Source organism: Nuphar pumila, chromosome 16 (genome assembly GCF_984573655.1).
Source record: "Nuphar pumila chromosome 16, dmNupPumi1.hap1.1, whole genome shotgun sequence".
NCBI classification, from domain to species: Eukaryota; Viridiplantae; Streptophyta; class Magnoliopsida; order Nymphaeales; family Nymphaeaceae; genus Nuphar; species Nuphar pumila.
In genome coordinates this window covers 35,351,639-35,362,175 of record NC_143264.1, presented here as the reverse complement: position 1 = coordinate 35,362,175, position 10,537 = coordinate 35,351,639, and the positions used below count along the sequence as shown (strand labels likewise).

The following is a 10,537-nucleotide window of genomic DNA, read 5'->3' as shown; positions in this document are numbered from 1 at the left end:
CGCCCCACGGGAACCAGAAGGTAGAAGTGCTCGGATTCCACCGCTCTGCTAGTGCATGAATCAAGTTGTCGTTGACTGTCCGCTTTCCTACTGTAGACGCCAGTTCCAATCCACACTCGCCCAAATGGTCCAGAAACATACGAGAGAAGTTCTTGAACCATGAATAATACCACCAGGGAAAGAAAGATCCGGTGCTGAGGACTCGATGTTCGGGAAGACTTTGTCGCACCTCGTAGGAGATGTGACCCTCTGGGAAGACTGAATCAAGCTGACTGGATGCCATCGGACTGGAAGACATGGAAAATTGGAATAAGACTTGGGAAAATACAGGAATTTTGAAAGAGAATTGCAGGCAGGATAAAATGAAGCAGAAAATTCGAGATCCAGAAGAAAGGAAAGATGGGAAATCACCTGGAGTTTTGAAGAAAATAGAAGAATTTCATGAAAATCGTCCAGGGTTTTAATATTTCATAAAATGGAGTATTTGAAAATCGTCCAAGGTTTAAAACATGGACAGTACATGGACATAGATTGGGGAATTTTGAGAAAATCGTCTAGTATTTTAGAAAATTGGGAAAATATGGAAAATAAAAGGAAATGACTATAACATATTCAATCACATTCTGCACAAACAAGTGTGAACATACAGCATTCCCTAAAAGCTGACTCTAGATGCACAAATTTTGAAATGGCTGTAGGACCTTAATCCTAACTCTAAGGCTCAGATCATCTGTATCCAATCTAGTTATGCCTATATACTCAAGCCAAGGCTCGATGTATGTGGCATAAAATCAATTCCTCCGGTTCTAGGTTCAAGTTTTCCAACATCCTTGAGCACCTGCCGATATACGCTGGACTATGGCCCTTGGTACGTGGCAAGGGGGTTTTCACCCAATTAGGTGGCCCAGTTGTGAGGCTCTGTCCCGAACTATGGTTCTGGAAGAGAGCCCAGCAACGTGAAGACCGGGACAATATAGGTAGGGTGATTTTTGAAAAACATGAGCACATGCAATCAAACAGAAGGCTCTAAGTCCTAAAGAGATAGAATTTTGAAATATTTGAAGAAGCAAACATTGTTTTCATACAATTCCTAAATTGAGGAGTGTTGTATTAGACCTAAGTCTATGTGAGCATGAATAATTCTCCTCAATATGGTCCTACCAAACCATACCTAGTCTATATGCATTCCATGTCAGCTGGGTTCAGGTCTAGGCTCCTAGGTTCACATGATAGCATAAATTAAAAGCTGACATTCCATGGAAATCGATTTTGACAATTTGAACTAAGTAGAGAATTAGATTGATCAGGCAAAGACAGGTCCCATCACGGTCGCCAAACCTGTTATCATCGCAAAATTTTTAACTTTTGCGAGTCAAACTGACCTTTGAAAAGTTTTTGAAAATAACTCGCCTCCGTTTTAAAATGCGGGAAAATTTCGTAGAATGGGACTCGCCTGTCGGTACGAGGTTCGACCGTTCCTGCCACCTTTAACAGGGGTAATCGAACCAAGGATCAATCTTATACTCTGCTCTATTCAACTTGTCTAAACCATATTCTAATTTCTAAATGCACATAGAATCAGGCATGTGCTATGAATTTCTAAAAATGCCCATTTGAAAACATGATGTTTGCTTTGAATAACTGAAACACTTAGAATAGATATCACATGGAAAATCGTGAATTGGGATTTGAAATGCTGTATTTGAGAAAGTGAAAATTGATTTCTGAAGTATATAAGAGATTTTTGTGAAAATCGATTTTGAGAAATATGAAATAACTTTGAAAAACTTGATTTCTTTGAATTCAAACTTTGAAATTGAAAATCTAACTTAGAAAATCGAATTTGGAACTTGGGAAATACTTGAAATATCATTGGCAAATCCATATTTTGAGAAAATTGATTTTTGATAAGACTTAGGAAATTTTGAAGAATTTGATTTCTTTGACTTGGAATTTGAATTGGAATTGGAAAATGCATGAAATGAATGAATATGGGTTTGAGGAATTGAGAAATACTTTTTGTATTTTTGAGAAATGCAGTGCATTTTGAAGTTAGCCTAAGAGTGTAGGCTGAATGTGGCTAATGTGAAGATCATAAATCTACGTATCATTCGCATTCTGACTATGGCCATAAATACAAATTCCGCCAAGTTTATAAACTTCATAGAAGCTAGTGCATGTGTCATTAGTGTAGACCATGGTGAATTTATAAAAACATGCATGAATCATCATCCATCACACATTAACATTATTAAAAAAATATAAGCTATATGCAATGCAACCTAAGCTAAGCAGGAAATGTAAATTCTTATTCCAAAGTTTAATTACAAATTACATCACTATTGAAATTTAAATACATGAAAAATAAAGTCTTCAATGTACCTGCAAAACTAGAAAACTTTGTTAATGAAAATATGTTGGCTTTTCTAGATTTATCCAACAATATCAGGAAATTGTTGGATTTTGCTAGATATAAGCCTTTTTGCCATGATTTCCTTAAATCAAAATGATAAAATATGAAGAAATAATAAAGGTAAAATATGAAATTTCGAAATTGGGGTCAAAATGACCAAAATACCCCTAATAACAAGACTATGGCCTTGAAATTAGGGTTTTTAGAAAGATATTTTGATAAAATGCAAGTTTTGAAATTTGAATGGAATAAACTAAAACCAAATATGCTATGACATGATTAAAAATATGAAATTAGGGTTAGGGATTTCGAAATTTAGGTCAAATGACCAAATTGCCACCGATAGCAAGACTATGGCCTTGAAATCAGGGTTTTTAGAAATAGATTTTGGTAAAAACTTAGGTTTTATGCACTAAATGAAATCAAATGAGCACAAAATTAAACCTAAAGCATCCTAATATGATTATGAACATGATTAAACCCTGAAAATATATGCTTATGCACAAAAATCCAATAATATCGCAAAAACTGTGATTTTAGCAGTGTTTTTGGATCTTTCAGGAACCCGGTTTTGCAATTTGCTTAATTCAGCCATCAAATGGATTCCAAAATCCATAAAAATTGGTACCTGCACTTGTTATAACCCTAATGTCGAATTGGAATCATAAAAATAATTGTTTGACATTAAATTAATCCAAAAATTGCATTAAACCCTAAAAATATGCTATTTTTGACCTAATTCACCAACCAGTCTCAGTCCAAGACCTGAACCAGGGGTCAAATCTCCATAAAAATTTATGAAATTTTACAGAGACTAACTAAGAATAAAAACAGAAATTTCCCAATTTACATATCAGAAAAATCATCTCTGGTTAGGGAGAAACCCTTCCGGCAATCTGAGCTAAAATATATCACTCTTAATAGGGATTAAAACGGCTACTTCAGATTGAAAATATAGACATAAATAGAAATCCTAAACAAAAATCTCTGAAATTTTAGTGGTGAACAGTAGTCAGAAAAATAGCAATACTCACTTTTTACAGATCTAGAATCGGGTCTGTGGTTTGGGATTTATGACTAACAATTAGGGTTTTGGTAAACCCTAACGAGTTTTAAATTTAAAAACAGATTCTCTAAAAAAGAAAAATACTAAACAGTGATAAAAAAATTCGAAAATTTTACAGCAGACAGATCTACTCAATGTGAATCCATATCACTTTACAGATCTAAAATCGGATATAAGATGAGAGAAATATAATCATAGCAAGTTACCTTCTTGATTTTAACCATGATTTTAAAGCTTTAAAAACCCGATTTGATGTCTGATTTTTTTGACAGGGTTCCCAGGTCCAAAACCTCTGATTTTTCTACAGTAACTCAATAACTCATGCATGTATCACATATAAAAAAATCAGAAATAAACAATCAGTACTTCAATCCGAAATAATATTATCTTTACTGTTCTAAACCTAAAACACACAGAAATTTAAGAAACTTGGAAAACCATGCATTAACTAATGTAAATCAATAAAATAAACCATAAAACAGCAAATAAAAATTATTTTTATGCTATAGAACGTAAAACAAACATGAATAAACCATGAAAATAAAATAAAAACAGGGAATCAATGGCTGGAATTTGATATCACCTTTAAAACATAGATTTAACCCATTAAAAAGGGTAAATCATATATTTTATTGGTTAATAATGTAAAGAATCATATTAAAATCAATTCTAATGGATTAAAATCCTTGTAAATCCCCCAAAACAGGGTTAGATCACCTTCTTGGATTGTTCTTGCTGATTCTTGATGGTTCTTGAGGTGAAACCATGGTTGGATCTTCATAAGGAGGGGTGTCCAAGCCTAGATCTAGGTTTAAATCATGAAAAATACTAAATAAAATATTAAAAATTGAAGAAATTATTTACCTTGGAGTTGCAGCAATGGAGGAAGGCTGGAGAGGAGAGAGAAGCTCCAAGAATCCAATAGGAGGTGGCTGGAAAATTTGTCCCCCCTATAGCCCCTTTTTATAGAAAATTTTCAGGTTTTTAAAAAAAATGGAAATTTTGGAAATTTTGGACTCTAAAGGGGGGGAGATTTTGGGGTGTAGTTACCATCCTACCCCTAGCCTAAATTATCCTATTTAATACCTAATTAACCCCTAGACTCTCTTAAAAAATCCCCAAATGTAATGCCACTTGGCATTTTCTACATTTGGCTTTTTAAAACACCTTTAAAAACCTTTAAAAACACTAGTTTTAAAAACTAACTTTCAAAAATGAGTTTTTCAAAATGGTTTTGACTCTTCTAAACCTCTAACACTAACCAAGACATCAACTAACCCTAGTCTATCCCTGACTGACTCGAATATGGCACCACCCCGAGTGGGCCCTACTTGAGTTTTTCAAAAAGTGATTTTAAAACTTGAAATTGAAGGAGTTTTCAAAAGGATTTTCAAAAGAAATTTTAAAATTAGAATTTTTGAAATGGCATAGGGTTCTAACTGAGTTAGAATTCCTCTGGACATGGTGTCAACTGAGTGGGCCCACATCGAATTTTGAAAATTTTGAAATAAACACTGAAAATGGCTTTGAAAAAGGCTTAAAATTGACATTTGAAATTCAAGATCTTTGAAAATAGGGTCTCAAGCGAACTGGAACTCCGAGTTAGAGTCCTGAACTCTTAGGACTCTGAGATTTTAAATTTTAGAATTCAAGTGTAAAATTTTTTGAAAGATTTTATCAAGAAATGATGAAATAAGTCAGAAAACACAGTCAAGGTTAGACTCACTACAAGAAAATTGTTAATTAGCGACGGATTTTTCCCGTCGCTACTTAGCGACAGATTAGCTAGAGATAGAATCTGTCGCTAATTTGCGACGGATTAGCGAAGAAACGACTTTTATCGCTAATCTGTCGCTACTTAGCGACGGATTAGCGACTGCATGTTTTTGTCGCTACTTTTGATTACAAGAACACCATTTTAGCGACGGATTTAGAGAGGGAACTCTGTCGTCGCTAATCCGTCGCTCATTAGCGACGGATTAGCGACAGTATATATTTCGTCGCGGTTTTTGTATTTTGATTTAGCGACGGTTTAGCGACGGAATGTTTCCGTCGCTAAGCCGTCGCTAAATATCGCGTAAATCCCTAATCCCATCCCTCTTTCTCTTTTCCCTGTTTCTCTGTATTGCTCCCTCCCGCCCGTCGGCTCTCGCCACCGTCCGGCCACCGCCGCTCGCCAGCCGCCGCTCCCCGTCCACCGCTCGCCAGCCGGCACTCGCCAGCTGCCGCTCCCCGTCAACCTCCCGCCACCGTCCGGCGAAGCGCAGGTAATATTCTTCTTCTTCTTCTTCTTCTTCTTCTAAACGCAGGGGGTACGCCCCTTCCCTGCCGGAAACGGAGGGGGTTTAACCCCCTGCCGTGCTTTTCGGCAGGGGGGGTCGACCCCCTGCGTTTTCGGCAAGGGGGGTCGACCCCCTGCCTATGGCGGTGCCGCACTGCCGGCCTCCAGCCCGATCCGGAGGAGGAGGTTCGCCTGTTGTGCATCTTCAACGTGCGGTCCCGGTACATTCTGCCGCTGCCGCAGGGGTACTATGGCAATGCCTGATAGTAATCCCGGCAGCTGTCTCGATAGCGGCGAAGCTCTGTGCGAACCCACTAGGTTATGCGGTGGAGCTCGTGAAGAAGGCCAAGGAGGAGGTGACAGACGAGTACATGAGGTCAGTGGCGGACCTCATGGTGCTCAAGGGCCGGCCTAACATCACGGTGGTCCGCACCTTCGTGGTCTCGGACATCAGGCATGCCGGGTTCAGCGAGCTGGACCTCGGCTGGGGAATGCCGGTGTACGGCGGTCCAGCCAAGGGCAGTGACGGCCCAATCCCCGGCTTGGTTAGCTTCTACGTCAACTCCAAGAATAACGAAGGGGGAGAAGGGATGGTGATCCCGATTTCCTTGCCTGCTCCAGCTATGAAGATCTTTGAACGGGAGCTCAAAAAGATGCTGTACGGACCCGCCCCGGATCAAAAGTCCACAGAACCTGTTTTTATCTTATCTGCTTTGTGAATAAAGATCAATTCATTGCCAAACAAATTTGTTATGAGATACCTACGTTGCCTATGTGATCTGTTTTGAAAAGAATTTTTGTTATGGATACCTATGCTGCCCATGTGATCTCTTTTTAAAAAAAATTTGTTATGAGATACCTACGTTGCATATGTGATCTGTTTTGAAAAGAATTTTTGTTATGGATACCTATGCTGCCCATGTGATCTCTTTTTAAAAAAAAAAAAAGTTATTATGTGATCCCTATGTTGTCCATGTGATTAGCTTGAAAAAAAATTTGTAATATGTGTATATAAGATGTCCATATGGTTTTAAGTGTAGTTTGCATATATGTTGTCCATATGGATTTTAAGTTGAATTTTTTTTTGTAATGTATATATACAAGTTGTCCATGTTGTTCAATTTGTTAGTTTGTTAATGTCTACTGGTAGTTAGTTTTACTTCAATTTGTTTTCTTGAAATCTGGTTAGTTAGAGTATTTCAATCTATTAGTCTTTTATAATTATATTTTTCTTAGATAGATTGGTATTTAATGTTCTCACAATCAGTTAGTTAGATTAGGGCTATTTGAATTCTTTATGATAGTGGTGGTTAAACGGAGTTCACATCTTTTCTAGTAAACTAATTGATTGATTTACTATTCCTTTGGTAAGTAGTTCAGATTAGAAATTGTCTATGACTTTATGTTAGTCGACTGGTTCAACATGTTATAGCTGGTTTGTTAAATTAGCATCTTCTAGTTAGATTTGGCTTAACATATATACTATTTTTCTTTTCTCTTCTTTCAATTAGTTAGAGTTGTTTTAATTTGTTTTAATTTTTTTAGTTAGTGTTTCATCTTGTTTCATGATTAGTTAGTTTGTTACTTAATTTGTTTTGTTTTTGTGCAGATTTTTCAACGGAACCAACTCGTGCTCGGCCACCTGTGGTAAGTAAATGACAAAAACAATGCAAATCGGGTAAATACCCGTGGTGAGTAAGTGATGCAAACGTATCACATGTTATTTAATTTATTGAATGCAGCACTTTATTGTTCACACACTCACTTAGTTGTTGATATCTAGGACTGCTTTGTTGGAGTTCGGAGATCATGCTGAGCATGATTTTAATGTAGAAATATGGAAGTGTTCTTATTTTTGGAGTACGGAGTCCATGCTAAGCATGGTAGTAGTTAGTGAGATATTGAAGTGTGTTTGCTGCAGGTACATGTTTGCCATTTATTTGATATGAATGATTATGATGTATTGCAATGTTTGATGTAATTGTATCCATGCTTGCATGTAGTTACTTTCAATTTGATTTTGACTTCCATGTGAAATTTTATAATAAAAGCATGCTTCAAATGATTGTATCATGTCATTAATAGTTTGCACATGAAAATATTAAGTTATCAATGCATGCATCAAAATTCTTGTTATTGTTTGACATAGTATATTGCATGATAAATTTGATATTTTCTTCATCGTCGCATTCTGATTGTTTTTTTCTTAATTCGTTAGGATACTATTCGTAACATCATACGACAGAATGACTGCAAACCGTGAATGGATGTACCGTAGGATAGTGGACAATGAGTTATCGCATGAATATATGGATGGTGTCGATAGTTTTATTGAATTTGCAACGGCGAGTGTGAGTACGGTAGATCCCACAGGTCAAATTAGGTGTCCCTGCAAGATTTGTAAGAATAATCGATTTGTAGAACCTCATGGCGTTAGACATCACCTATACAGGAAGGGTTTTGTGAGTGATTATCAGAACTGGGCGTTTCATGGAGAAGAATTTAGAAACGATTTTGATGCACGGGTGAATGTGGTGCACGATAATCCATATACGAATTTGATATTTGATGCTGCAGGAACAGAACTGGGTTCTGCTATGAGTTCTAGTGATGTAAGAACTGTCGTAGATGAAGAATCACCAAACGATGCAGCTAGTAGATTTTATGATTTACTTAAAGATGCTGATGAGCCACTTTGGAACGGTTGTGAGAGTCACACTATCTTGTCTGCAGTTCTTCAACTAATGAATTTGAAGTCCGAGTATAATTTGAGTCAATCATGTTTTGACCGTTTGTGCATGATTGTGAAGAGTATGTTGCCTAAAGATGAGAAATTGCCACAAAATTTCTATCGTGCGAAAGTTATGGTCAACGCTCTAGGTATGGGTTACAAAAAGATTGATGCTTGTCCAAATCACTGCATGTTGTATTTCAAGGAGCAGGAAAACGACATATCATGCCCGTCATGTGGGCATCCTCGGTTCAAGCCAAAGACAAGAGGCAATGGTAGCACGAGATCAAAGGAAGTTTCATACAAGTCGCTCCGCTACTTTCCTATCACTCCTAGATTGCAGCGATTGTATATGTCTTCAAAGACAGCTAAACACATGAGATGGCATGCAAATAAAGTTCGACACGATGAAAACAAGATCACGCATCCTGTTGACGCTGAAGCTTGGAAGCACTTTGATCATACTCATCAGAACTTCGCAATGGAAGTGCGAAATGTTAGACTCGGTCTATGTACAGATGGATTTAATCCATTTGGGGGTAGATCAACTCCATACTCATGCTGGCCAGTATTTGTAACTCCATACAACCTTCCACCAAGCTTGTGTATGAAACGTCCAAATCTTTTCTTGTCTCTGTTGATCCCTGGTCCGACCTCACCTGGCCAAAATCTTGATGTATATCTAAGGCCATTGATTGATGAATTAAAAGTACTGTGGGATGACGGTGTTACCACGTATGATGCCCACAAAAAACAAAATTTCAACATGAAGGCTGCTGTTCTATGGACAATCAGTGACTTCCCTGCATATGGTATGTTATCTGGTTGGAGCACACATGGGAGGTTGGCTTGTCCGTACTGCATGGAGGATTCCAAAGCTTTTAGATTGAGGCATGGAAGGAAGCCTTGCTGGTTTGATTGCCATCGTCGATTTCTACCCAGCGATCATCCGTTCCGACGTCAAAAGAATGCATTTACAGCAGGCACAACTGAAATGGAAGGTCCATCCTCAAGATTGTCTGGCATAGAGATTTTAAGAAGATTGCGATACTTTCCAGATGTATTAACAGATGCCCGCAGTCCTACACCCTTCCGTGGATTTGGGAAGGAACACAATTGGACGAAAAAATCTATTTTTTGGGAACTACCGTATTGGCCGACCCTATTGATACGACATAATTTGGATGTGATGCATGTAGAGAAAAATGTGTTTGATAATGTGTTCAATACAGTAATGAATATTAAAGGAAAAACGAAGGATAATCCGAAGGCCCGTATGGATTTAAAATTAATATGTAAAAGACCAGAATTGGAACTCAAAGAGTATAATGGCAAAGTACTGAAACCAAAGGCGAAGTACGTGCTCGGACCTGATCAAATAAAACATGTATGTCAATGGTTGAGACAACTGAGATTTCCAGATGGATATGTCTCTAACATTGCTCGGGCTGTGAAGATTGACGATGGACAGTTATATGGGTTGAAGAGCCATGATTGTCATATCTTTATGCAACGATTGATACCCCTAGCATTCCATGATATGTTAGACAAACCTATATGGGGGGTATTGTCTGAGTTGAGCGGATTTTTCAGAACATTGTGCGCATCGGAGGTCATTGTATCAGATGTAAAGAATCTCGAGGACTCTGTCATCACCACTGTTTGTCTGTTAGAAAAGATATTTACGCCAGCATTTTTCGATGTTATGGAACATTTGATCATACATTTGCCATATGAACTAAGGGTTGGTGGCCCTGTGCAATATCGATGGATGTACCCATTTGAAAGGTATATGTTTTTTTATATTTGTCTCTTTAATGACAGATATTTAAAATTTGAAATGTATATTCTTGTCAGATGCATGTTCGACCTAAAAAAAAAGGTTCGTAATAAAGCAAGAGTAGAAGGCTCTATTTGTGAGGCGTACACTTTAGAAGAGATTTCAAATTTCTCATCTATGTACTTCGAACCTCATATTTCAACACGTTACACATGCCCGCCCCGTAACGATGATGGAGAACAAGTAACTGTAGCTGACAAGCTGTC

At 37.5% G+C, this 10,537-nt stretch overlaps 1 pseudogene; it reads left to right on the top strand.

Moving 5' to 3' along the window:
- The first annotated feature begins 5,900 nt into the window (after positions 1-5,900).
- LOC149813170 (benzyl alcohol O-benzoyltransferase pseudogene) lies at positions 5,901-6,479 on the top strand (annotated as a pseudogene).
- The last annotated feature ends 4,058 nt before the right edge of the window (positions 6,480-10,537 follow it).